A 27,778-nucleotide genomic window follows, 5' to 3' on the forward strand; every position below is an offset into this window, starting at 1 on the left:
GTCAATGTCCTTATCTAAATCAACAAAAGCATAGTGCAGATCCTTTCTTTCCCATGTATTTTTCCTGAAGCTGGCAGACAGTGAATATAGCATCAGTGGTCCCTTTGCCTGGCATAAACCCAAACGCATCTCATTCGTATTTACTCTTTCTCTAATGATACCTTTTAGGACTCTCTCCAGTACCTTCATTATCTGGTCCGAAAGTTTTATGACCCTATAATTTCCTCTTTCCAAAGCATCGCCCTTCTCCTTCCACACATTTACAACTGCACTCCTCAGCCACTCATCTGGGACAACACACTCATATGTAATCGAATTAACGAAAGCAGTAACTAAACCCATTCCTATATCTCCTGAGACCTTCAGCATTTCAGCAGTCAACCCAGACACACCTGCCGCCTTCCTCAACTGTATCCTGCCTATTGCCCAGTTCACAGTAGCAGCATCAATCAAAGGCCAAGGGTCAAACACTCGATCTGCAGAGAAACTTCCCCTGTTTCAGTCAAACTCCTTTTTCAGCAACAAGTTATAATACACTCTTCAAGCGTCTTTAATTCTCACTGTCCACCTCTACTTTCTCTCATCATCCTTCACACACTGCTCACTTATGATATCTGATTTGCCACCTTAAATACCATCTTTTTTTTCCTTTCAGTGCTGCTCGTAATTAGGTTATCCATTAATAGTCTCTGTATACCTCCTTTCTAGGCCTGTCCTTGGAAGCCAAATATTTCTTTCTGTTACCACCCCTTTTCCATTCCCTAAACAGCCTTCTTTTCTCCTTAACTGCGACTTTTACCCTCTCATCCAACCACCATGTCACTTAATGTCTTGGAGGACATCTTGCCCATACACACACTGAATCATTAACTCTCAGGAGATTGTTCTTGAGATCTCTGAACTGTTCATATACGCTTCTGTTATGAGCCCAGTGTTCAGCCACAGCTCTACTTCTCCCGCTGTAGAAAACGTCCCTCACTGCTTGGTTTTTCAACGTCCATATTTCCCTCCTAGGTGAACATGTCCTCTTCTTCACCACATTCTCCTTAAACACCATGTCACATACTGTATTAGTAATCTGTGTTGCTGCACACATCTTCGCTTTCTATAACATTACCATCACTCACCAACTTCCTATCAACCCTCCTGCCAGGAAACAGTCAATCTGGCTACTGTTTCCCCCAGGCTCTTATATAGTCATCCTGCTCTCTCTTTTCCTAAGATGCATGTTGCACACAATCATGTTCACTGCCTCCCCAAATTCGAGTATCCTTTCCCCCTCCACATTCCTCTTACCATATGTGCACCCTTCATGTACCCCTTCATATGCTTGAGCTGTTTCACACATATGACTATTTAAGTCCCCTCCCAGAAGTACAATCTCATCATCCCCTATACCACTTACCGCACGTGTTAGGTCATACCAAAATGTATCTTTCTCTGTATCTACATTATCCAAGTCAACCTGTGGAGCACACACTAATATAAATGAAATTATGAGTTTACCGAACTGTATTCTCACTAGTATAATTCTTTCATTCACTCTCATCACACTCATGACATATTCCATCCATTTTTCCTCAGACAGCACACTCACGCTACCATATGCATTTACACTTCACTGCCAAAATAGCATATACCTACAGTCCCTCCCGGCAATCATTCTGGCTGATTCTCCTCTATACCTAACTTCCTGTACACAACCAACATCCACCTGCCTCCTGCACGTAGCCGCTACTACATCTCCAGCTCAACCCTTCATACTATGCAGTACTGTATATCTAAATAAAGTCAACCTGTGTATGTGTGTGTCTGTCTGTGCATTTGTTAATTTCTTTCACGAGAACGGTATTAGACAGCGACCTAATTGTTCTTGCATTAGGTCGTGGTAAGTCCAGGGAGTGTCAGAAACACACACACACACACACACACACACACACACACACACACACACACACACACACACACAAAGGACATGGCGATTGTGCGTGACGCGATGGAGTGAAAGTGTCGCAAATTGCGACGTGCAAAAATGTCTACCTATCCGATTGTTCGTTTCTTTCAGGAGAAAGGTAATAGATATCAACCTAATTCCTTCTGCATTAGGTTCGGGCAAGTCCAGGGTAATAGATATCAACCTAATTCCTTCTGCATTAGGTTCGGGCAAGTCCAGGGTAATAGATATCAACCTAATTCCTTCTGCATTAGGTTCGGGCAAGTCCAGGGAGTATAAGAAAAATACCAGACAAAAATTTTGGCGATCACATGGAATGCGACGGTGAGAAATTGTCAGAAATCATGGCACGTGAAAATATGCGAAATAATTTTTTCGACTCAGGTCAGAACTGGGGGTAGGGGGGGTTTTCAAGAATACTCCCCCAGTATCCCTGCTTGTCGTAAAAGGCGACTAAAAGGGTTGGCGGAGGGTTAGTGCCCCTCCCCGGAAAACAACTAACTAAAAAAACAAACAATAAGCCTCAGACAAGGACTGACCAAACGATGACGATCAAGGACCGGACAAAGGACATGGTAATTGGAACTTGGAATGTAAGGGGAGCGAATGATGAGGTGAAAGAGAGAGAGAGAGATTGTCCAGGTGCTTGAGGGTGCGAAAGTGGATGTATGTGGAATAACTGAAACAAAATGGAAAGGAGAAAGTGTGAGAGAATGGGAGTATGGATGGGGTATATGTGCAGGAATAGGTGAGAATGAGAAGGCAAAGGAAGGAGTATGTATAGTTGTGAGTAAAAGATGGAAGAGGAGCATAAGACAGTATGGATCAGTTGGGTCAAGGATTGTGTGGGTAAAGTTGAAAGTTGGAATACAAATGTGGGCGATCGTGTGTGTGTATGCGCCAACGCAAGATCGTGCTAGAAGAGTGAGAGAAGAGTTCTGGACAAATGTAGAAGTGTGCATGAAAAAGTCTGGGAAGGAATGAGAGAGTGTTTTTGATTGGTGATATGAATGGTAAAGTAGGGAATATGAAGGTGGATGGAATAGTTGGTGAGTGGGGTGTGCCTGCTGAGATAGATGAGAATGGGAGTGCATTAGTGGACATTTGTGCTGGGAGGGGGTTGGTGATAGCCAATACCCTCTTCAGGCATAAAATGATCCACAGGTGTATATGGCGAGTGATGAGAAGGGTGGGTGGTGAACTGAATGAAAGGAAGGCAATGATTGATTATGTGTGTGTGGATGAAAGGATGCGAAGATGTGTAATGGATGCAAGAGTATATAGAGGTTGGGGGAGTGGACTTTCTGACCACTACTTGGTGGTGGCCAGAATTAGAATTCAAGTAAGATGGAGGAATGGAAGAAGGGAAAGACGAGAGGAAGGAGTAGTTGCAAGGAGAGTGGAAAGGTTACAAGAGGATGAGAAAAAGGCAGAATATAAGAGAGAAGTGGACGAACGATTGGGCAAAAATGAATTGGAGCAGATGGGAGGCGTGGAAGGTGTGTGCAGGATATTTACAGAAGAAATATGTGCAGCATGTGATGTGGTGTGTGGAAGGAAGAGAAGATGGAGGGGGGTGCAAGGAACAGCGTGGTGGACTGAAGAGGTGAAACAGGCTGTGGCACAAAAGAAGAAAGCATACAATAAATGGATGAGAAATAGAGGCGTGATAGAGGTTGAGAGGCGGAAGGGAGAGTTATATGTAGAAAGAAAGAGAGAGGTGAAAAGATTAGTAAGAGAGAGTAAGAAGAGAGTGGATGAGGAATTTGGAAGGAATTTGAGTGTAAAGTGGAGGGACTGTAAGAAAATGTTCTGGAGAGAGGTGAAAAGAGTAAGACGGGGTGGAAGTGAAGTTAGCAGGGGAGTGAAAGATAAAAATGGTAGATTACTAGTGGAGAAGGGAAAAAAAGTGAGCAGATGGAGAGAACACTTTAAGGAATTGTTGAACATAGAGGATGGAAGTAATGCGAGTATAAGTGGCTGGGGAATGGCTGGGGGAAGGAGGGAGGTGAGAAGACAGGAAGAAATCAGTGGGATAGAAGTTGTGGAAGCAATGAAGAAAGTTAAATCGGGGAAAGCCCCAGGAATTGATGGAGTGTGTGGTGAAATGCTGAAGCATGGGGGAGAGATAGTAGTAGAATGGATGTGGAAGATGTGCAGATTGGCCTGGGAGGAAGGTAGAGTCCCAAAGGATTGGAAGTCAGGTATAATTATTCCCTTGTACAAAGGAAAAGGGGAAATAGAAGTGTGTGGTAATCATAGGGGCATTTGTCGTCTTAGTATTATAGGAAAAGTGTATGGTAGGATACTTATTGACAGAGTTAGAGAAAGAACAGAGAAATTAGTTGGAGAAGAACAGGGAGGCTTTAGGAAGGGAAGATGTTGTGTAGATCAGATTTTCATTCTTAGATCTTTAGTGGAAAAGTTTCTAGAGAAGGGAAAGAAGTTGTATGCGGCTTTCATGGATTTGGAGAAAGCATATGACAGGGTGGATAGACAAGGATTGTGGAAAGTGTTAAGAATATATGGAGTAGATGGGAAGTTGTTGAATGTTGTGAAGAGTATGTATGATGGTGTGAAGGCTGCAGTGCGTGTGGATGGTGAACTAAGTGAATTTTTCTCTTTGAAAGTTGGTTTGAAATAGGGATGTGTCATGTCTCCATGGTTGTTCAATCTGTACATGGATGGGGTAATAAAAGAGGTACAAGGTAGGGTAGTGGATGTTGGAGTGGCCCTGGTGAGAGAGGATAGTGTTTGGAAACTCCCTGTACTGTTGTTTGCAGATGATACTGTGTTGTTGAGTGAAGACGAAGGGGAGCTGCAAGGCTTGGTGGATGAGTTTGAGAGAGTGTGTAAGAAACGGAATCTAAAGGTGAATGTAGGGAAGAGTAAAGTGATGGTCTTTGAGAGAGGTGAAGTCAGAGAATGTACAGCGAGGTTGGATGGTGAGGAATTGGATAATGTGAGTACGTTTAAGTACTTGGGTAGTGTGATGAGTAAGGATGGAGGTTTGGAGGGTGAATTGCTTGAAAGGGTACAGCAGGGAAGGAAGGTTGCTGGTTCCTTGAAAGCAGTGATAAGAAACAGGGAAGTGAGCATGGAAGTGAAAAAGTTACTACATGACAGTAATGTCATACCAACTCTAACGTACGGAAGTGAAGCTTGGAAGTTGTTGGAAGGACACAAGTCAAGAGTGAGAGCAGTGGAAATGAGTTATTTAAGAGGAGCCTGTGGAGTCACATGGAGAGACAGGCTGACGAATGAGGATATAAAGGGGCGTTGTGGTGTGGATGTGGATGTGATAGGAAGCGTTATGAGGAACACACTGAGGTGGTTTGGCCATGTGGAGAGGATGGAGGGTGAAAGACTGACGGAGAGAGTGCATGTGAGTGAGGTGGAGGGGGGAAGAGGGAGAGGGAGGCCGAGGATGAGATGGAGGGATGAGGTGGAGAGGTATATGAGAGACGGGGGTGTGAGTTGGGAGCAGGGCAGTGAAATGGCGGGGGACAGGGCGACTTGAAGGCGATTTGTTTGTGGCCACCCCAAACGGGATTAAGGCGTCTGGCAATAGATAGATAGATAGTCAGAACTGGTCATTGTGGGCTCAGTAACGGTATGGAAATAAAGATAAATGTATTTTTAAACATTTTTCGATGGGGAGGCTATTAGTCCGGCAAATTCTTGTGGCAAGTACTAGAATATATATATATATATATATATATATATATATATATATATATATATATATATATATATATATATATATATATATATATATATATATATATATGCAGAGATTTCACTTCACCGTGAAGATATGTATGCAAACTAACCACAGGAGAAATGAAAGGAGCGACAGTGAGTACTTTCGTATATTACATCTTCAGACAGAGTGAGACAGAACGTAAAGGGTGGAGGTCTTTTATGCACACCCGCAGCAGGTAGTGGCACACAGAACAATGGATGACCTGAATTTTTTCCTGCGGCTTAACTTAGGGTCACCTGCAGCAGCGAGTGGAACACAACAAAGGATGACCTGAATCTAAAAATGCACGTGACAAAGGAGGAGGGAGTAGGAGGGGAGGAAAGGGGAGTGGGAGGGAGAGGGAAGGGGGAGGGGAGGAGGGGAAGGGGGAAGGGGAGAGGGGGGAGGGAGGAGGGGATAAATACTGCTGCATAACTTAAGACCTAGAGGATTAATGCTTGGTGTGTCCCACACAGGTGTGACTACACCACCAGGAGATGACAGGGAACAATCACATGTTAGTCTGGGGGATATTGCTTTAAAATTAATTCAGTTAACAATTTATCACACTTAAAATGACCATAGCTCATGTTTAAATTCTTTTCATATGTGCCAGAAATTAGACAAGATTCTATTACATTTCTTTCATCTAAGCTTTTTGATCTTGCTAGAATCTTGGAGCCTGTCCAGTCAATATGGTGATCACTGGATGCTTTGTGCTGAAATAAACCACTACTCTGTTGGGCTGTCCTTACACTGTATTTATGTCGTGGCCCTGTCCTCCTCCATTTCACTGCCGTGCTCCCAACTCACACCCCCCTCTCTCATATACCTCTCCACCCCATCCTTCCATCTCATCCTCGGCCTCCCCCTCCCTCTCCCCCCCCTCCACCTCACTCACATACATTCTCTTCGTCAGTCTTTCACCCTCCATCCTCTCCATATGGCCAAACCACCTCAGTGTATTCCTCCTAATGCTTCCTATCACATCCACATCCACACCACAAGGCTCCTTTATATCCTCATTTGTCAGCCTGTCTCTCCATGTGACTCCACAGGCTCCTCTTAAATAATTCATTTCCATTGCTCTCACTCTTGACTTGTGCCCTTCCAACAATGTCCAAGCTTCACTTCCATACATTAGAGTTGGTATCACAATACTGTCATGTAGTAACTTTTTCACTTCCATGCTCACCTCCCTGTTTCTTATCACTGCTTTCAAGGAACCAGCAACCTTTCTTCCTTGCTGTACCCTTTCAAGCAATTCACCCTCCAAACCTCCATCCTTACTCATCACACTACCCAAGTACTTAAACGTACTCACATTTTCCAATTCCTTACCATCTAACCTCGCTGTACATTCACTGACTTCACCTCTCTCAAAGACCATCACTTTACTCTTCTCTACATTCACCTTTAGATTCCGTTTCTTACACACTCTCCCAAACTCATCCACGAAGCCTTGCAGCTCCCCTCCGTCTTCACCCAACAAGACAGTATCATCTGCAAACAACAGTACAGGGAGTTTCCAAACACTACCCTCTTTCATCAGGACCACTCCAACATCCACTACCCTACCTTGTACCTCTTTTATTACCCCATCCATGTACAGATTGAACAACCATGGAGACATGACACATCCCTGTTTCAACCCAACCTTCAAAGAGAAAAATTCACTCAGTTCACCATCCACACGCACTGCAGTCTTAGCACCATCATACATACTCTTCACAGCATTCAACAACTTCCCATCTACTCCATAATTCTTAATAGTTTCCACAATCCTTGTCTGTCCACCCTGTCATATGCTTTCTCCAAATCCATGAAAGCCGCATACAACTACTTTCCCTTCTCTAGAAACTTTTCCACTAAAGATCTAAGAATGAATATCTGATCTACACAACCTCTTCCCTTCCTAAAGCCTCCCTGTTCTTCTCCAACTAATTCCTCTGTTATTTCTCTAACTCTGTCAGTAAGTATCCTACCATACACTTTTCCTATTATACGAAGAAGATAAATGCCCCTATAATTACCACACACTTCTTTTTCCCTCTTTCCTTTGTACAAGGGAATAATTATATCTGACTTCCAATCCTCCGGAACTCTACCTTCCTCCCAGGCCAATCTGCACATCTTCCACATCCATTGTACTACTGTCTCACCCCAATGCTTCAACATTTCACCACACATTTCATCAATTCCTGGGGCTTTCCCCAATTTAACTTTCTTCATTGCTTTCACAACTTCTATCCTACTGATTTCTTCCTGTCTTCTCAGTTCCCTCCTTCTTCCAGCCATTCCCCAGCCACTTATACTCGCATCACTTCCATCCTCTAAGTTCAACAATTCCTTAAAGTGTTCTCTCCATCTGCTCACTTTTTCTCCCTTCTCCACTAGTAATCTACCATTTTTATCTTTCACTCCCGTGCTAACTTCACTTCCACCCTGTCTTACTCTCTTCACCTCTTTCCAGAACATATTCTTACAGTCCCTCAACTATACACTCAAATTCCTTCCATATTCCTCATCCACTGTCTTCTTACTCTCTCTTACTAATATTTTCACCTCTCTCTTCCTGTCTACATATAACTCTCTCTTCTGTCTCTCAACTTCTTCCACACCCCTATTTCTCATCCATTCATTGTATGGTTTCTTCTTTTGTGCCACAGCCTATCTCACCTCTTCAGTCCACCACGCTGTTCCTTGCACCCCCCTCCGTCTTCTCTTCATCCCACACACCACATCACATGCTGCACATATTTCTTCTGTGAATATCCAGCACACACCTTCCAGGTCCCCCATCTGCTCCAATTCATATTTGTCCAATCGTTCGTCCACTTCCCTCTTATATTCTGCCTTTTTCTCATCCTCTTGAAACCTTTCCACTCTCCTTGCAACTACTCCTTCTTCCCGTCCTTCCCTTCTTCTATTACTCCATCTTATTTGGGTCTTGATACTGGCCACCACCAAGTAGTGGTCAGAAAGTCCACTCCCTCAACCTCTATAAGCTCTTGCATCCATTGCACATCTTCGCATTCTTTCATCCACACACACATAATCAATCATTGCCTTCCTTTCATTCAGTTCACCACCCACCCATCTCATCACTCGCCATGTATATCTGTGGATCATTTTATGCCTGAAGAGGGTATTGGCTATCACCAACCCCCTCCATGCACAAATGTCCACTAACGCACTACCATTCTCATCTATCTCAACATGCACATCCCACTCACCAACCACTCCATCCACCTTCACATTCCCTACTTTACCATATATACAGTATATGTCGGGTATATATATATATATATATATATATATATATTTATAGATATATATATATATATATATATATATATATATATATATATATGTGTGTGTGTGTGTGTGTGTGTGTGTGTGAGAGAGAGAGAGAGAGAGAGAGAGAGAGAGAGAGAGAGAGAGAGAGAGAGAGAGAGAGAGAGAATCCATTTATTACATGGAAGACTTTAGCATTTTCTAGAGGGAGAAACAAATTATCAGGAAACAAACATTCAGACAGGTAGACAAAAAATAGAGAAGATGAGAGACGAATATAGATGGGATTACAGGCAGATAAGTAGGTGGGATGACAGGCAGATAAGTAGGCACAGACAAAAAAAAACAGTACTTACAACACATGTCGACTTTGATTATTCCCTGATGACATCGATGACGTGCACATGCGCCACCCATAATGCCGCCCACCACGCTGACCACTGCACCGTGGCCGTACCACACCCCGCCCACCACACAGCCTGAGAGAGAGAGAGAGAGAGAGAGAGAGAGAGAGAGAGAGAGAGAGAGAGAGAGAGAGAGAGAGATGGGGGGTAGGGGATGCTTGTGGTGATTAAGATATGAAGTAACTAAGAATAAGCGAGTGGACTGTGGATCTGAGTGCCAGTTTTGTGAATGCAATAAGCAGTCAGAGAACACTGAGGTGGGGAAGAAAGAAATTGTTCGATAATCCGTGAGTGTTCATTGAAAGAAAAAAAAGAAAAAAAGTAAGGCCAGAGCACTGTAAGTCACTGTCTTTGTAGTGGCAGTGGATCTGGGCGATCACACCACCTCACACTTGTGTTGCAAGCAAAGTTACCTAGCATCTCACATCAGATATCAAAGGAGATATTTTTTTCAGGAATTTCCCTATGTTTCCTATTCATAACCATAAAAGAAAAGAAAATGCTCTTGTTTTCTTCATCCCGTATATATATATATATATATATATATATATATATATATATATATATATATATATATATATATATATATATATATATATATATATATATATATATATATATATTAATAAGCACGTTGTTAAACATCTTGAATCCAACAACTTAATTAGTGATAGACAATACGGTTTTCGCCACGAAAGATCCACCATTGACATACTCAATCTCTTAACTCATACAATCCATCAATCAATTGATCTTTTTGGAGAAACTCATGCAGTAGCTCTTGATATCTCTAAAGCTCTTGACAGAGTATGGCACCGTTCCCTGCTGTCCAAACTCCCTTGCTATGGACTAACGTCTTTTGTTCCTTTGATTTCTTCATATCTTAGTGACAGGAAAATAAGAGTAAAAGTAGATGATGTATATTCCAATTTCCACTTAATTAACGCCGGCGTGCCGCAGGGATCAGTTCTGGCGCCAACCCTATTTCTGGTCCATATTAATGATCTCTTATCTGTCACCCACAATCCCATTCAATCATATGTAGATGATGCAACACTACATAGTTCATTCACACTCAGACATCCATTTACAAAGTCTAATATCTCTACCTCTCAACTCAGTACAGCCATCTCCATAAATCAAGATCTATCTGCGATCAGTGAATGGGTACAAAACAACCTTGTCTCTTTTAATGCTAGTAAAACTAAATATATATAGTTAACTAATAGACAGATATTGCCAGATTCGTACATTACCTTCAGTGCTACTAATATTCCCATCTCCAAAAGTATTGAAATTCTCGGTGTCTCACTTAACAGTGCCCTCAGCTGGACCTATGATGTCAGATCACTTGCTAAAACCGCCTCAAAGAAACTTGGATTATTGTACAGAGTCCGTAACTTCTTCGTCGATGAGCAGTTAGCTATAATTTATAAGAGTCATGTGTGCTCTCAGCTTGAATATTGCTCACCCTTGTGGAATGGTTGTGGAGAGGTTGCATTAAAACAACTAGACAAAATTCAGAATAAAGCTGTTAGAATCATTAACAACCCTGCCATTACAAATAACCTACCTCCCCTGCAAGTAAGAAGGAATGTTGCCTCTCTTGAATTATTTTACGTTTTTTTTTTTTTTTTGGCAAATGCTCAGACGAAGTTGCGTCCATGGTGCCACCTTTTCATGCCTTCCCTCGTGCTACACGGGCATCTGGTAGCGCTCATGACTGGAATGTCACTCAGCTATATTGCAGAACTTCTGCCTATCAGAATTCTTTCATTCCCCGAACTGCATCTCTCTGGAACTCGCTTTCCCAGAGTTGTTTTCCTCCAAATTTCAACCCACAACTGTTCAAGTCTAACTGTTACAGATATTTTATGAACAGAGGACACCAGTAATCTGGTGTATGGGTTATTTTTTTTTACTCATTTGTCTTTCCTTCCTCCGTTCTGTTATTAAAAAACTCACTCTCTCTCTCTCTCTCTCTCTCTCTCTCTCTCTCTCTCTCTCTCTCTCTCTCTATATATATATATATTAGCTCCGTTGGTGATGAAGATGATGATGGTGATGGTAATAATAGTTTATATATATATATATATATATATATATATATATATATATATATATATATATATATATATATATATATATATATATATATATATATATATATATATATATATATAGTTATCTGTCTACCGATTGATCTATTTATCTGTTTTTCTGTTTAGCTATCTATCTATTTGTTTCAGAGCATTAAATGAACCCAGACTGCGCCTCTGTGCCTTCCCCCTTATCTGTGCTGGATCTGCCTCATGAGGGCCAGGTAATGTGATGACAGGTAAGCTTTCCACAGGTACCGTTGTTTCTCCCTCGTACCATAAACTCTTTAGTATAAGCTATAATTGTATCATAGTTCAATCTATCTCTGTACCCTAATCTAGCCAGTCTCTTTACCTAATCTCACCTATCTCTGTGTCCGACTCTATCCCTGTATCCTAATCTAATCTATCTTTGTCCCTAAAGTAGCCTTACCTAACCAAAGCTAACATAAGCTTACCGGTACTAGGGCGCCCGCATGACAACCAGGTACCGCGATGGCAGGTAACCTTTGCACAGGTATCGTCTCCTTTCTCATGGTACCCGCTGTGTACCATACGTTCACCTCTCATGCAGCCTGCGGTACAATCAGATCCGTTAGTTGATGGACATTTTGCTCATTCGTAGGGTACTCTTTTTACTATAACTTGGCTTGAAAATGCCATCTCTCCATCTTGAATGCTGAGTTATTACCAAAAAGATATATACCAGAATATGATGCTGGTCGTGAAGCAGTGCTATGGAAATGATATCGCGCCTGGCATGAGGTTCTGCCACTAAACTTCGTTATTTAAGTCTCAAAATGAAGGTCTGGGCCAAGTTAAGCCGAATGAATTATAATTGGCTTTGTAAGATATTATCTCTTGACTGTCAAGGGTCATTATGGACTATAATGACTACAACGATCACAACCATCATCATCACTACCACTACTGATACCGTCGCCAACACTTCATTACCACTAATTCAACACTACCAGAACTACTAGCTACACAACTGCCACTACTAGTATTGCAACTATCACCACTACCACTGTCACAATTGCTACCACCGCTGTTTAATACCGACACTCCCAACACCACCACCTCTGCCAATCCCACCACAGTACTGCCATTTCTATGGTCATAACCATCATCATCACTATTACTACTACTACCATTATCGCCACCCTTACCACTACCACTACTACGGCCAACAACTATCACCACCACTTCCATTACTCACAGTGCGAACGGCTGTCAACTGTGGTCAACAGCAGGGTCCCAACGGCCAGCCTTTGTGTCCCAGCCTGTAAAACTGCAGTTTAGTGGCGCAGGGCTGGTGTGGCTGGGGTAAGGGTGCAAGGTTTGGGGAAATTTTAAGTTGTGTAAGATGCATACAAGCTGCCAGGTTGTAGTGGAAAGCACTAAGACAAATGCAGGCAAAACATAATAAAACTTTCAAAATTTTCGTGAAATTATCTATCGATATTGTAATATTATAGCGCTACATTATGAGAAATCGTTTAAAAAATCCAGGGAATGGGTGATTTTGTGAGAAATTATCAGAATTTGTCAAGTAACTAATAATTAGAAACTGCTTAATTACAAGACACACAAGAAAGGAGGGAAGTCAGGACATAAAAGGCGGTAGTGGAGGGCACAGGACACAAGAAAAGGGCGAGGGATATGAGAGAAAAGAGACAGAGCAGAAGACCAAAAGGCAGAGTGGGGATGAGGCAGGGCAGGGCAATGCAGGCCACAGGACGCAAAGAGAACAGCTTGATTCAGGGATGAGGGCGTAAGATATAACACCAGATACAAAATAAGAACCGTAGGACAAACACACACACACCACAGATAGAAAGAAGCTGCAGAAAAAAAAAATTACAAGGACATAACCACAACCGCAGAACACAGAGACGCCCGCAACACAAAAACAACCACAAAAACACAGTCCAACCCAACACACTTTCTCAGTAGTGCATATAGAGAATCGGAAGAAGTAAAGAGAACAAACAGAACTGGAGGACACAAACAGACCCATACAACAATAAAGAAAAAACTGCTGAACACCAAGCAGAGCTACAACACACAAGGAGAACTGAACAACATAAACACGTTTGTTGGACATTAAGAGAACAGTAGAAAACTACAGAACCGTAGACCACAAACAAAACTGCAGGAGGCAACAAGAACCATTAGACGAAAACAAATCTGCAGGTTACATACAAAATGGTAGGATACAAACATAACCGTCTGACACAGAGAAAACATTATTCCCCAGTACCTTGGTATGTGGGTCCTGGTTGGCATGTACACACTCCAGCCTGACACACTTCCTCGGTATGGCTTCCACCAACTGTCCTGGGGCGTAACGCCTGCCCTGGTATCGGCACCCTGCGGGACACATTACGCAGAACACGCGAGTTAGCAGAGAGCACCGGGACACAGGCAAATATAGTCTTTTCACTTTAACTTTGGCCTGTAGCTGGCATCTCACCAGTGTGAATGCTGAGTTGTAACAAGGCATTTACACTAGAATATAATGCTAGTCACGAAAAAATGATGTGAAAAATATGTAGAATAGCACTTTCATAGTTTTCTTAAAGGCTCTGCAAACTAAGCAGCAGAAAGACGAAATATGGGTCCAGTTGTGATGAAAGCACTACTGAAGAGAGAACCATGGCACGATTAGACATATAGATAGATAAGCACAGTAGATACATAAACATATATCCATATTCATATATTTGCTATGTATCTTTAGATACTACATAGCGCCTCTTACTTAGCAACTTGTTCTGTACGTCAGCCAACACCAGGGTGTCCTATTGTATGCGGTTGATGCAAACCATGCTGACATCGCAGCAAGTTAAGTAAAATACGGAGAATGTCAAGATGCAGTATGCAAAATGAATCGCTAAAAAAGAAGTGCTATGCAGCCTCCTATGCCACTTAAAAAATATATATATCTAAAAGCGATTTACTTAAAAAAAAAAAAAAATCCTGCAAAAAAAGCCAAAGAAAATAGCCTCCCATGCGATTCACCTCAACCAGGATCATTTTGCTAACCTCTGCTTGAGAACCCACAGTTGATGCCTCCTCCTGTCACCATACTGCACTGGTAAAAGCTGTCCCATTTCCCTTCACGCAGCAACTGGCAGCACTGGTCCTGTTTATCCATAGCTGTCACCCCCATCACCACCACACCTACCGACACCACCACAACGAGCCACATTGCCGTTTCTCTGGACGTGCTGTTATTTGAAAATCAACATTAAGTAACAGTCTCGCCCCTCTTTCCTCTCCCTCTCCCTCTCACTCTGTCTCTCCCTCTCCGTATTCTTCTTCTTCTTCTTCCGCAAATATACGTCCTATGTTATCTTCATAATCTTGTAACATTAACCCTGTCACTAGGATAACCTTTTTTCTTATTTGGCTAGAGGAGTCACTTCCATGCTAAATAAATAACTGCGTTAGGCGCCAGCAAGAATAAATATGCAAAAATTATAAGTAGATGTGGCATTAGAGGTACCTTGAGAGGGTTTAGCATTGTGGAGAGAATGGAGAATGAGAGAAATGGAGAGAAGTAGGGGGATGTGAAGGGGAGACCGAGGATGACATGGAGGGATGGTAAAGGAGAAGTGAATGCGACAGGTTGGTGTCAGTTGAAGTGAGGGCAGCCTGATGACAGAGAACAGATTGACATGGGGGTGAATCATTTGAGGTCACGAGGCACGGGACGAAGACGTAATGAAAGTGCTAAAGGATTACCTGCTACTAAAAATGATTATATATATATATATATATATATATATATATATATATATATATATATATATATATATATATATATAATCAAAAGTCTGCAGACAACCACCTGCCAACACTGTGACCTGCCTGCTATATTTCTCATTCCTTCCCAAACGACGAACGACGAAGAGTATCTTACCATCTCATACTCTGTTAAGTGTACTTCATATTGCTGGTGGGGGCGCTCACCAGCCAGTAACTCGATGTAATGGGTTTAATTGTTCATGTAATGCCACTCAGGGCTGAGCGAGGCTGGTCACACTCAACTTAAATGTCAGGACCAACTTACCTAGCCCCGGCCTCCTACGCTCCTCATGGAGCAACACTGGATTAGATGATGAATAATAGAGAGAGAGAGAGAGAGAGAGAGAGAGAGAGAGAGAGAGAGAGAGAGAGAGAGACAGACAGACAGACAGACAGAGAGAAAGAGAAAAATAAATTTAAATGTTCATATACCAGCTTACTTTACCACAGTCTGCAGAGGTGTCGCTAACTTTTTGTTCATGGCTGTGCAGTTAATGTCACGGATCCTTGGCACACTTGGTTTTACAGTTGTTTACAAAAGTTCTATTCCTCCTGCGTTCACTGTCTTGCGGTATACTGTACAGGTGGCTCATAAATGACGCATCCCAGTCCTTGTGTGTTGCGGGAACGGCTTGGCCAGCGTTACTGGTGTCTATCCAACATCAATTTCTACTGCCCATGACACGTTTTTTCACTGATAATGTCTGCTTTGTTACGTCTATTTAGTACAGTGTTCATGAGCAAGTTCTTAACACAGCCTAAATGTCTTCGCCCATCATAAAAAGCAAACTGAGCCGCTCCTGCAACACGCAAGACCGGAGAGCGCAATAACTCTTTATTAGCCTGGGTAGATCACCATAAAGTCACTGTAATGGGTTGGGTTCGTTACAGAGTTACTATTAGGTCAGTGCTACTTTCAGCTACCTGTTTTAATATAATGCAGGCTTCTCTGACGGAAAGAATGAGGAACAGAAATTAACCCCATCAGTTCGATGACATTTTAAATTCTATCCTTGCTGTCTCCATACAGTTTTATTCACGTTGGAAGAGACTTTTCGAAACTGAGAGGTTGGACACAGCCTTCATTTGCCCCTTCACTGCAAGAAGTATCACCAAACCTGAGTAAAATTATCTGGAGATGATTGCAAGGATTAAGGAGGCAACTGTGAATTATTTAAGCTATGAGAAAAATTATGAGTGTCTGTAAGGTCACGTCCTCACCCAATGCTTGCTGGTGCGGGCAGGGGTTCTGCATCATTACAACCCACAGGAGTTCTTGCTCCCACCAGCCCGCACCAGCAAGCATTTGGTGTGGACGCGTCTGTCGTTCCAACAAATCACTGTCTTCACGTCGCTGGTTTCACAGTGAGCGTTGCTGCTGTTTGCGTTTCTTTCTAGGACATTTATTTCTGAATGGATAGTGCATTTCATATGTTAAACAAAGCTTCGCCTTTTGCATTATTAACAAAAACACAAGGAATTCACATCTGCCGGTATGAAAAATTAATGAAGATAATCCCCAAGCACTTCGCCCATTGTTTCCAGTACAAAGACGAAGTTTTAGATGCTATTTTAAAAATCAGCTACAGTAAATAAATAACCCCAAACATGTTCTTAATGGTACTTCAGTATCGTTCAGTACCTACAAGGGCTGATAATGGAAGCCTCTGCATCAGGAAGTTTTGAGCTCAAGAGTATACTTGGAATAGGTCAGATAATTGTAAACAGTTTATACTCACTCACCTTATTGTGCAGTGGTGACAGAGTTACACACACAGGTAAGAGAGAAGTATTGCCGAGAAACAAATCATGCCGCTCCTAGCCATATATACCCAGGTCTTCCCCCTCCCCCCCATCCCACCAAAACCCCTCCCTTCCCATCCTCCACCACCCCTCCCTCCATCTCATGTAAAAACCTCAGGGCCTCTTTTTTTTTTTTTTTTTTTTTTTTTTTTTACCTACTTTCTTTCACATTTGCAGTTCAAAACTCATAAATTTGTTGGCTTTTTTTCCACAACAAAACACACGGGTCGAGAGTAAAAGTTAAATGAACATTTATCAGGAACCGGTGTCAGCTGCCGTCAAAGATTGTTGGAAGTTTCAGCAGGTATGGGTAAAAATCCCGGATGAAAATTATGGAAACTTTGTCTCCGAAACGTGTCTGAGGTCTAAACAACCTTTAGCTTTTAGGGTCACGTTTATAAAGCCTCTTGCGCTTGAGTTGTGTATGAGGCTGCTTGTGTATATAAGAATGTCTTCACTCATAGGGCTACCAAACACTTTACGGTCAAATAGGAGTGAATATTAAAGTGAAAAACATACGTAAAAGGAAATGATTATGTAGTAATGGTGAGCCAGTAAGGAAAATGGTTTATCGTACAAAAATGAGTTAGGAGGGGTTATGCATGGGATCCCAGGGCATTTCGCCAGCAGGGGGGGGGGGGGCTCCAGAGGCGTGGTAGGCAGGACTGGTTTACAAAAAGCTGTCATTCATTGGCACGACAGGCCTGAGGAACTGGAAGATGGAGAGAAGGAGTGTTGGGAGGGAATGAAGGCGAATAATAAAGGAGATGTAGGGTGGAATGAAGGAGTGTCGGGACGAAATGAAGGAGAAGAGCGAAGGAACTGAAGGATGGATGAATAACAGGGTGAAGAAGCTGAAGGATGGAATGAATGGGTCGGGTAAAGGAACTGAAGGATGAAATGAAAGAGCGGAGTGAAGGAACTGACGTCTGGAATGAAGGAGTGCTGGGATGGAATGAAGGAACAAGGTTAAGGAAGTGAAAGATGGATGAAGGAACGGGGTTGATGAAAAGAAGGATGAATGAGGAAATTGGGTGAAGGAAATAAATTAGCAAGGTTAAAGAACTGAGGGATGAAATGAAGAAGTGTTATAATGGAATGAAGGAGCGGAGTAAAGCAAATGAAGGATGGAATGAAGGAGTGTTATGATGGAATGAAGGAGAGAGATGAAAAAGTGAAGGATGATGAAACGAAAAGGTGTTGGGATGGAATGAAGGTGCAGAGTGAAGGAGCTGAGGGATGAATAAAGGAACAGGATGAAGGAAATAAAGGAGCAGGGAGGAATACTGAGGAATACAAAGGAATGCTGTGGTGGAAAGGAGCAAGGTGGAGGAAATATAGGATGGTATGAAGGAGTGCTGTAATGGCATGAGGATTTGAAATATGGGTTGAGGCGCATAATGAATGAACTGAAGGTAAGGGGGTGGTATGGAGTGAAGGACAACAGGATATTAATAACAACTCTACAACCAAATATCACTTTAGTTATACAACATTTTTTTCATTCTTCCAGCTTCATTTCATACATATTCAACAACAAATAACCACTGCAGCGCATTATACAATTGCGGAGAGTAATTTCGACGCAATTTTTGGTTGAATGATTATGAAATCTCCACAGTATTATGAGAAGTTTGTCTTATTCACTTGGTTACAACACTGGGCTTCTTAAGTCATTGCTCACTGTCTCGTTATTTATCGTATGGAAGTGGATCGATTTTGATGTCCACGATTGTACATGATTCCAAAACTAGTGGAGGAGGCTTTATTTCGCAGAAAAACATAATAAAAAAAATACTGTACGAGAATGCTAAGTTTATATGGTTATTCCTGCAGTGAAAATATAATGCCATGATGCGAGATATGCAGTACAAAATTATAACATTCCATGGTCGTCCATAAGTGTTCTGAAACAGTGACTTCACGATGCAGCATTACCCAAACGTCTTACCTTGAGAAATGTATTAAATTCTCTGAACATGCTACAGGGCCAACTCCTAACAAAATGATACAGTTTTCTATAAAATTATCTCAGTCAGAGGAAAATATTTACAACGTTTATTAAGACTAGTCCCTCAGGATTTCATTCATGTTAGGAAGGACCTGTAGTTGAGGGGAGGTTAATGAAACTGAGCCTGTCCATGGTGGCACAGGAGGCTTCGTAGCACTGCTTCTTTAAAGATTTGGTCAATATATTACAATCAGTATCATCTTCGTTACTGACGAGGAACTTCGTCGATATTTCAGTACTATAATTATCACGGAAGGGAATGCTAAAGCTCAATATCCAGAATATGTCGCAAGAGAAGAGGTGATACGAAGCCTCTCGTACCACTTAGAATACAGCCTTATATCTAACCTTGTAAGTTCAAAAGTCACTCCAGCAACACCGTTTGTTAACAGCTAGTATCTGTCTATCTGTCTATTGCCAGACGCCTCAATCCCGTACGAGGCGGCTACAAACAAATCGCCTCCATGTCGCTCTGTCCCCTGCCATTTCACTGTCCTCCCCCCAACTCACAACCCTCCCTCATATATCTCTCCACTCCATCTCTCCATCTCCTCCTCGGCCTCCCGCTCTCTCTTCCCCCCTCCACCTCACTCACATACACCTTCCTTGTCAGTCTCTCGCTCTCCATCCTCTCCACGTGGCCAAACCACCTCAGTGTATTTCTCCTAACGCTTTCTATCACACCCATATCCACACCACAATTCTCCTTCACTTCCTCAATTGTCGGTCTGTCTCTCCATGTAACTCCACATGCGTCTCTCAAATACCTCATTTCCACTGCTCTCAGTCTTGACTTGTGTCCCCCCAACAAAGTCCAAGCTTCATTTCCATACGTTAGAGTTGGTATCACAGTAGTCATGCAACGACTTTTTTACTTCCATGCTCACTTCCGTTTCTTGTCACTGCTTTCAAAGAATCAGCAACTTTTCTTCCTTGTTGTACCCTTTCTAGCAGTTCACCCTCTAAACTTCCATCCTTACTCATCACACTACCCAGTTACTTATATGCAACCATATTTTCCATTTCTTCATCATCCAACCACACTGTACAGCAAGAATAAAACAAAAAATATATATTAGGAGAATTAAGGGGCGAATGTTTCACTTCTTCCGCTCCTCGATTATTCTTTGTCCGATAGATGTTGGAAAGGGACGCCTTCATGTGGTGACAGATGTAACCATGTGGCTCCAATGACCGGCCTCAATTATTTAATAACTTTTCCATACCATCCTTCCACTGTCTTCTTGACCTCCACATTCCGCTTGTTTCCTTAACTTTTGACAAATATATTTTGATGAATCTTTCATCACCCATGTTTTCCCACACGACTATACCACTTTAAGACACACAAGTCTGCCCGTTCCATCACGCAACGTCTGCTTCCAAGGATCTTTTATCTGTCAGTTCTCACACTGACAAACTCTTTTCTCATGAATTCCTGAGCCACGCCTGCGTCTATGCAACATTGTTGGCATCACTATGTCTTGATTCATGTCTATCTTCGTTTGAACAGACACTAAGGTTTCCTGCCATGCACTTCTCAACGTCGCCAGTACTTTAGCCTCCTCTCCCATGGCTTATTTCATGTCCCAAAATTTCAGCTTTTGCTATGTCCTCCCCTGATAACATAACACACGTCACCATCAAGTCTTCCCCATTTAGGTTCACTGTCATGCTGTTACGTTCCGGCCTGGTCGGAACACACGGTGGCATAGGCGCCATGGTTAGAGTCCAAGAGGTAACCAGAAGTTTTTCAACAATGTAGACGCTACCAGGGGAGTATGTACTCCCAAGGTGGATGGAAAACTAATGACAGGAAGAGCTGGAGCTCCCGGTCTATCAGTCGTCTGAACAAGTTTCTGAACATCCCCCTTTGCTGAGCTTTTCCAGTGTTTCAGTAACACAGAGAGTACAGTAGACCAGCATGCTCTCCTATACAGTTTCCTCCAACTGTCAACAACAAACTATATTCACATTACGCACCACACATCCTGTTCTACATTTTCTATAAAAATGGCATCAAAACACCCAGTTTCAGAGTCCCTCAGAAGGGGGGGAGGGGAGGACCCCTCTCCCGGACACAACCAAGCCAGATGCCTGGAATCACTGCCTGACTCACTTCCTCATCATTTCTGCAGCATCTGCGCCTTTCCTGTAATCTTCTCTCTGTTGAACATCACCTCTCCTCACCTTCTCTTCCTCATTGAGACTCAACTGTCTGAGGTACTGATAGCAAACCCTTCTCTGTATCCTCCTGCTCTCTCTATACTCATTTCAAAGCCAAAGCTGGCTGTTGTGTTTATGTATACAAAAATATATCTAGCCCCCGTGTTCCTGGAATTGAATCTTCTGAATTCTCTACTCTCTAGCTTCGACTGTCGTGTCATTCTCTGACTAAATATATCTGTGCTGTTTGCTTATCCCCCTAATTCTACTTACTATGAAAAATTCTTTGACTATCTTATTTCTGAGATGGAACACATCCTGTCAATTTCTCCTTTCACTGAAACCTTCATTCTAGGTGATTTCAATGTTCATCATCACCTTCGGCTCTCCTCTCTATTCATTGCTTCACCTGGTGAACAAGCCTACATCTTTCCTGCCATTAATACTTATTCCAGCTTGTGCAGCACCCTACCCGTATCCTTGACTGCCTTGGAGAGAGTTCCAACATACTTGACCTTTTCCTTACAACTAATCCTTCTGCTTATAATGTTAATCTTTACTATCCATTGAGCTCCTCCGATCCCAACGTTATCACCTTGACCTCTCCTATCACTCCAGTAAGGCCGCCTCTCCCAAGAAGTGGTGGCTTTGGCCCTCTTGAGCTGCTGATTGGGATGCCCTCAGGTAGTACTTCTTTGATTTTTTCCTGGAATGATTATTATTGCTTCCATGGCCGAAAGCCATCTGGCATCACAGAGGTTATTCTCTCGGGCATAGAAACATACATTCCTTTCACATACCCTGTGACTAATACAAAAAAAATAATAATAAAGAAATTTAAATTGGTTTAATCATACTTGTTCTATTACTGTCCACAGCAAGAAGAGGACATTCAAAAGGTACCGGACCCAACCCAACCTTGAATCTCATCTTTTTTATGTTTCTGCCCAGAATCGTACTAAGTCAGTCGTTCCTTCTGCTAAAATAATTTCATTTGTACTAAATACTCTGAACTCTCTCGTTCAAATTCTTCCAGCTCCTTTTGGCATCTTCCTAAAAACCTTTTTAACAACTTTACTTCATCATTCTTCCCTCCTCTTTTCCACTGTGATGGTTCTGTAGCTGTTTCTTCCACTAATAAAGCAGGACACTTTGCTCAGACTTTCTCCTCCAATTCCACCTAAGACAATGCTGGTGCTATTCCTCCATCACTTCCCCCCTCTGACTTCCTCATGGTTGACATTAAAATTTCTATCACGTGATGAGTTTTCTGCCATCACTGGCCTCAGTACTAACAAGGCATATGGACTTGATAGGGTTCCTCCTGTTGTCCTGAAGAACTGTGCTTCTGTGCTTACACGCTGCCTAGGTAAACTCTTTCGTCTTTGTCTTTCAGTTTTTACTTCTACCTTCTACCTTTCCTGCTGCTGGAAGTTTGCTCATTCAGCCAGTCCCAGAGAAGGGTGGCCATTCCCAGCCCTCTGACTATCGCCCAGTTGCTTTAACATCCTGTATCTCGAAAGTTTTTCAATTTATTATTGAAAAAAAAAGTATATACCTTTCCTATCATAATATTCCTTCTGATCATCAGTATGGATTCTGCTAGGGATGTTCCACTGGCGATCTTCTAACTTTCCTTTAAAACTCCTGGTCATCCTCATTTTTGGACTTTGAGAGCAGTTTTGCCATTATGCTTGAAGTCTCCAAGGCCTTCCATCAAGTCTGGCATAAATCTTTAATTTCCAAACTACCCTCTTATGGTTTCTGTCCTTCTATCTGTGCCTTCATCTCTAGCTTCCTTTCTGATCTTTCTATAGCTGCTGTTGTAGACGGCTACCGTTCCTTTCGTAGAACTATCAAGAGTAGTGTTCCTCAGGGCTCTGTCCTATCACCAACTCTCTTCCTTTTGTTCATCAATGATCCTCTAAGCTGTACATCTAACTCTACCCACTCATATGCTGATGACTCCACCCTTCACCTTTCCATCTGCTTCCAGCAGCATCGATCTCAGCAGTTACTTCAACAAACAAGGGATGAGGCTATGGCACACTTAGTATCTGACTTGGCTCAAATATCTGACTGGGTAAAAGTATTTTTTTATACATCAAAAAATCATTTCTTACATCTTTCGACCTGTCAAAATCTACCACAGGAACATCCCCTAATTTTTAACATTACCAAGTTCAATCCTGCATCATCTTTGAACACACTCGTGGTTTCATTTTCTCGGGATTTATTTTGGAAAGATGATATTACCTCTCGTAAAACCTGCTTCCAAGAGATTAGGTGTGCTTAGGCGACTCCGTGCCTTCTTTAGCCCTGCACAGTTGTTGATTTTGTACACGAGTGTTATTCACCTCTGTGTAGAGTACAACTGTCATGTGTGGGGAGGCTCCCCACATACAGCTCTTCCCAACAAGGTGGAGTCAAAGGTTGCTCGACTCATTAACTCTCCTCCTCCTACTGGCTTCCTTAAACCTCTGTCCCTTCGCAGCACTGATGCATGTTTATCTTTTTTCTACAGCTACTTCAATGGTCACTGCTCCTTTGAGCTGTCTGCATACATCCCTCCACCACCACGGCAGACGTGTAGCACCCGTACATAAACAAACTCGCATCCCTTTTCTGTCCAACTCCGTAATGCAAGAGATAACCGTTACTCCCAGCCCTTCATATATGCAACAGGCCAACTCTAAATTGTCTTGTCTGTATTTCCTACTACCTATGGCCTCCAGTCTTTTAAACGTAGTGTGTCATCTCGAAAAGAATGGATCTTGAATTGGGTTCGCTGTCATCTTGTTTTTATTTTTTCTTGGACGGAAATATTTGCAGGCTTTTAGCTTCTGGTTCCTTCTTCTTTGCATATAAAAGTCGGTCTCCTAGCTTTAAATATTCTAAAGCCTAGCCTCCGGCCCCTATGTTCGGAGTGAGATTTGTTTCTCTCTCTCTCTCTCTCTCTCTCTCTCTCTCTCTCATGCATTCACACTCAGCTCCCCCCTTTCACAGACTTCCAGATACCAACTAATGATGCTTTCCTACTGAATCTGTGACCAATGTGGTATTATGTGCAAACAATGAATGATTTATTTTTCTTTTCTTTCCCCCTTCACCCATCATACCATCAGCTTCTCTCATTTCACTCTACTCTTATATTTACCTCTCTTATATCCCGTTTATGACCACAGTGAACTACCATGGCGACAAAACCCATCGCTGTTCCAACCCCACCGTTACCTCAAACCGCATACCCTTGTCCATCCTCACTGTCATACATACCTTACTCCTTCGGTGGTACTGGAAAGGGACGACTTCTCGTGGTGGCACCGATATGACCGTGTGGCTTCGCTGTCCAGTTAGGCAAACGTCTATCACTGCTTTCTCTCTCTCTCTCTCTCTCCAAAATGATGATGGTGGATTGCGGAAGGGCAGCTTCAGTCTGCAGTTCATTGGGTTCACACTGAGATGAGCCTAGGAATGCAGCTATTAATGCTTCTTTGGTAAGAATTCGTCACTGTTTTGAAATTCCTTTCTACCTCATACATGTATATCACTTGCCACAAGGCTCATCTGTCAGCCTTGGTAAATATATATATCTTTCCCAGGTGCACAAAAGCTGCTTACAGATCCATCCCCTTCTCTGTAATTTTTCATACACATTCCATCACCCTTTGAATCCCAGGACGGAATCTATATTTCAGTCTTGCTGGTATCTTTCTTATCGGGTGGTAATGCAGATTGCAATAATGACAATATGATGACGGTACCGTATTATTTCTATTCAGCTTATGATATTACCTTAATGTTTACTGGTTCAATGATGGCTATACGGTATAAACTCCTTCCGCCTCAACTTTGAAGTCTATCCTGGACTAAATAAAATCGTCTGAAGATAAAGAGAAGGAATAGAAAAAACCGTTATCATACTTAAGACGTCTTGCTCCACACAGCATATGTTCTATAATAATAATGATAAAAAAAAAAAAAACTTGGCTGTCTGTCTCTAATATTTTTTTTTTATTTTTTTATGCGAGGAAGAAGGAACCAAAGGCCATGAGCCCACAGTAACAGTTCCCTCCAAGAGAAAAACAAAATACAATAGAGAGGCAAATTCAAGATCCGATCATTTTGAGATGCCTGGACACACTGCGTTTGAAAGACTGGAGATCATAGGCAGCAGGAAATACAGACAGAGGGAGACAATTCCAGAGTTGACCTGTTGCATAAATGAAAGACTGGGAGTAACGGTTAACTCTTACATTAGAGAGTTTGACAGAAAAGGGATGAGAGTTTGCTGCCAGACGGGTGCTACGCGCCCGTCGTAGAGGTGGAGGAATGCAAGCAGACAGTTCAGAGGAGCAGTGACCATTAAAGTAGCGATAGAAAAGAGATAAAGATGCAACAGTGCGGCGAAGAGACAGAGGTTGAAGGGAGTCAGTAAGAGGAGGAGAGTTAATGAAACGAAAAGCCTTTGACTCCACCCTATTGAGAAGAGCTGTATGTGGGGAGCCTCCCCACACATGAGAGTTGTACTCCACACAGGGGCGGATAAAACCCCTGTATAGAGTCAACAACTGTGCAGGGGTAAAGAAAGAGCGGAGTCGGCTTAGCACACCCAATCTCTTGGAAACAGATTTTACAAGAGATGTAATATGATCTTTCCAAGATAAGTCTCGAGTAAATGAAACCCCAAGCATGTTCAAGGATGATGCAGGATTATGCTGAATATTATTAAACATTAGTGGGTATACCTGTGGAAGATTTTGTCGGCTTGATAGGTGTAAGAACTGAGTCTTAGATGCATTAAAAACAACCATATTATTTTTACCCCAGTCAGAGATACGAGACAAGTCAGACATTAGGTGTGCCATAGCCTCATCCCTTGTTTGTTGAAGTAACTGTTGAGATGGGCGTTGCGGGAACCGAATGGAAAGGTGAAGGGTTGAGTCATCAGCGTATGAGTGGATAGGGTTAGATGTACAGCTTAGAAGATCATTGATGAATAAAAGGAAGAAAGTTGGTGATAGGACAGAGCCCTGAGGAACACCACTGTTGATAGATCTAGGAGAAGAACGATGGCCGTCTACAACAGCGGCTATAGAACGACCAGAAAGAAAGCTAGCGATGAAGGCACAGATAGAAGGATAGAAACCGTAGGAGGGCAGTTTGGAAATTAAAGATTTATGCCAGACTCGATCGAAAGCCTTTGAGATGTCAAGTGCAATGGCAAAGCTTTCGCCAAAGTCCCGAAAGGAGGATGACCAGGAGTCTGAAAGGTAGGTGAGAAGATCGCCAGTGGAGCGTCCCTGACGGAACCCATACTGACGATCGGAAAGAAGGTTGTGATAGGAAAGATGCCTTAAAATTTTTCTATTGAGAATTGACTCAAAAACTTTTGAAATACAGGACGTTAAAGCAATTGGACGATAGTTGGGGGATTGGGCGTGGTCACCCTTCTTTTGGACTGGCTGAATGAGAGCAAACTTCCAGCAAGAAGGAAAGGTACAAGTTGAATGACAAAGGCGAAAGAGTTTGCCTAGGCAGGGTGTAAGCACAGAAGCACAGTTCTTTAGAACAACAGGAGGGACCCCATCAGGCCCATATGCCTTGTTAGTACTGAGGCCAGTGATGGCAGAAAATACATCAACTGAAGAAATTTTAATGTCAGCCATGAGGAAGTCAGAGGGGGGAAGTGATGGAGGAACAGCACCAGAATCGTCTAAGGTGGAATTGGAGGAGAAAGTCTGTGCGAAGAGATCTGCTTTATCAGTAGAAGAAATAGCTACAGAACCATCAGAGTAGAAAAGAGGAGGGAAGGATGATGAGGTAAAGTTGTTAGAAAGATTTTTGGCAAGGTGCCAGAAGGAGCGGGAAGAATTCGAGTTGGAGAGTTGAGAGCATTTAGTATGGATGAAATTATTTTCCGTAGAGCAAAGAACAGATTTAGCACGATTCCGGGCAGAAACGTAAAGATTATGTGATTCAGGGTGGGTTGGCTCCGGTACCTTTTGTAGGCCCTCTCCTTGTTGCGGACAGCATTAGAACAAGCGTGATTAAACCAAGGCTTTCTTGCATTAGTCATAGGATGTGAGAAAGGAATGTATGCTTCCATGCCTGAGAGAATAACCTCCGTAATGTGCAAGGCACACTCAGATGGCTCCTGGCCATGGAAGGAATAATCATTCCAGGGAAAATCAAAGAAGTACTGCCTGAGGGCCTCCCAGTCCGCGGCTCCAAAATGCCACAGACGACGTTTCCCTGGAGGGTCCAGAGGCCGTACCGGAGTGACAGGACAAGTTAAGGTAATAAGGTTGTGATCGGAGGAGCCCAACGGAGAGAAAAGATTAACAGAGTAAGCAGAAGGATTAGTTGTGAGGAAGAGGTCAGGTATGTTGGAGCTCTCTCCAAGGCGGTCAGGGATATGGGTAGGGTGCTGTACAAGCTGCTCTAGGTCATTAAGGATAGAAAAGATGTAGGCTTGTTCAC

Source organism: Coenobita brevimanus, chromosome 86, assembly GCF_032717465.1.
Source record: "Coenobita brevimanus isolate Jiangsu-jjx chromosome 86, ASM3271746v2, whole genome shotgun sequence".
In the NCBI taxonomy this organism is placed as follows: Eukaryota; Metazoa; Arthropoda; class Malacostraca; order Decapoda; family Coenobitidae; genus Coenobita; species Coenobita brevimanus.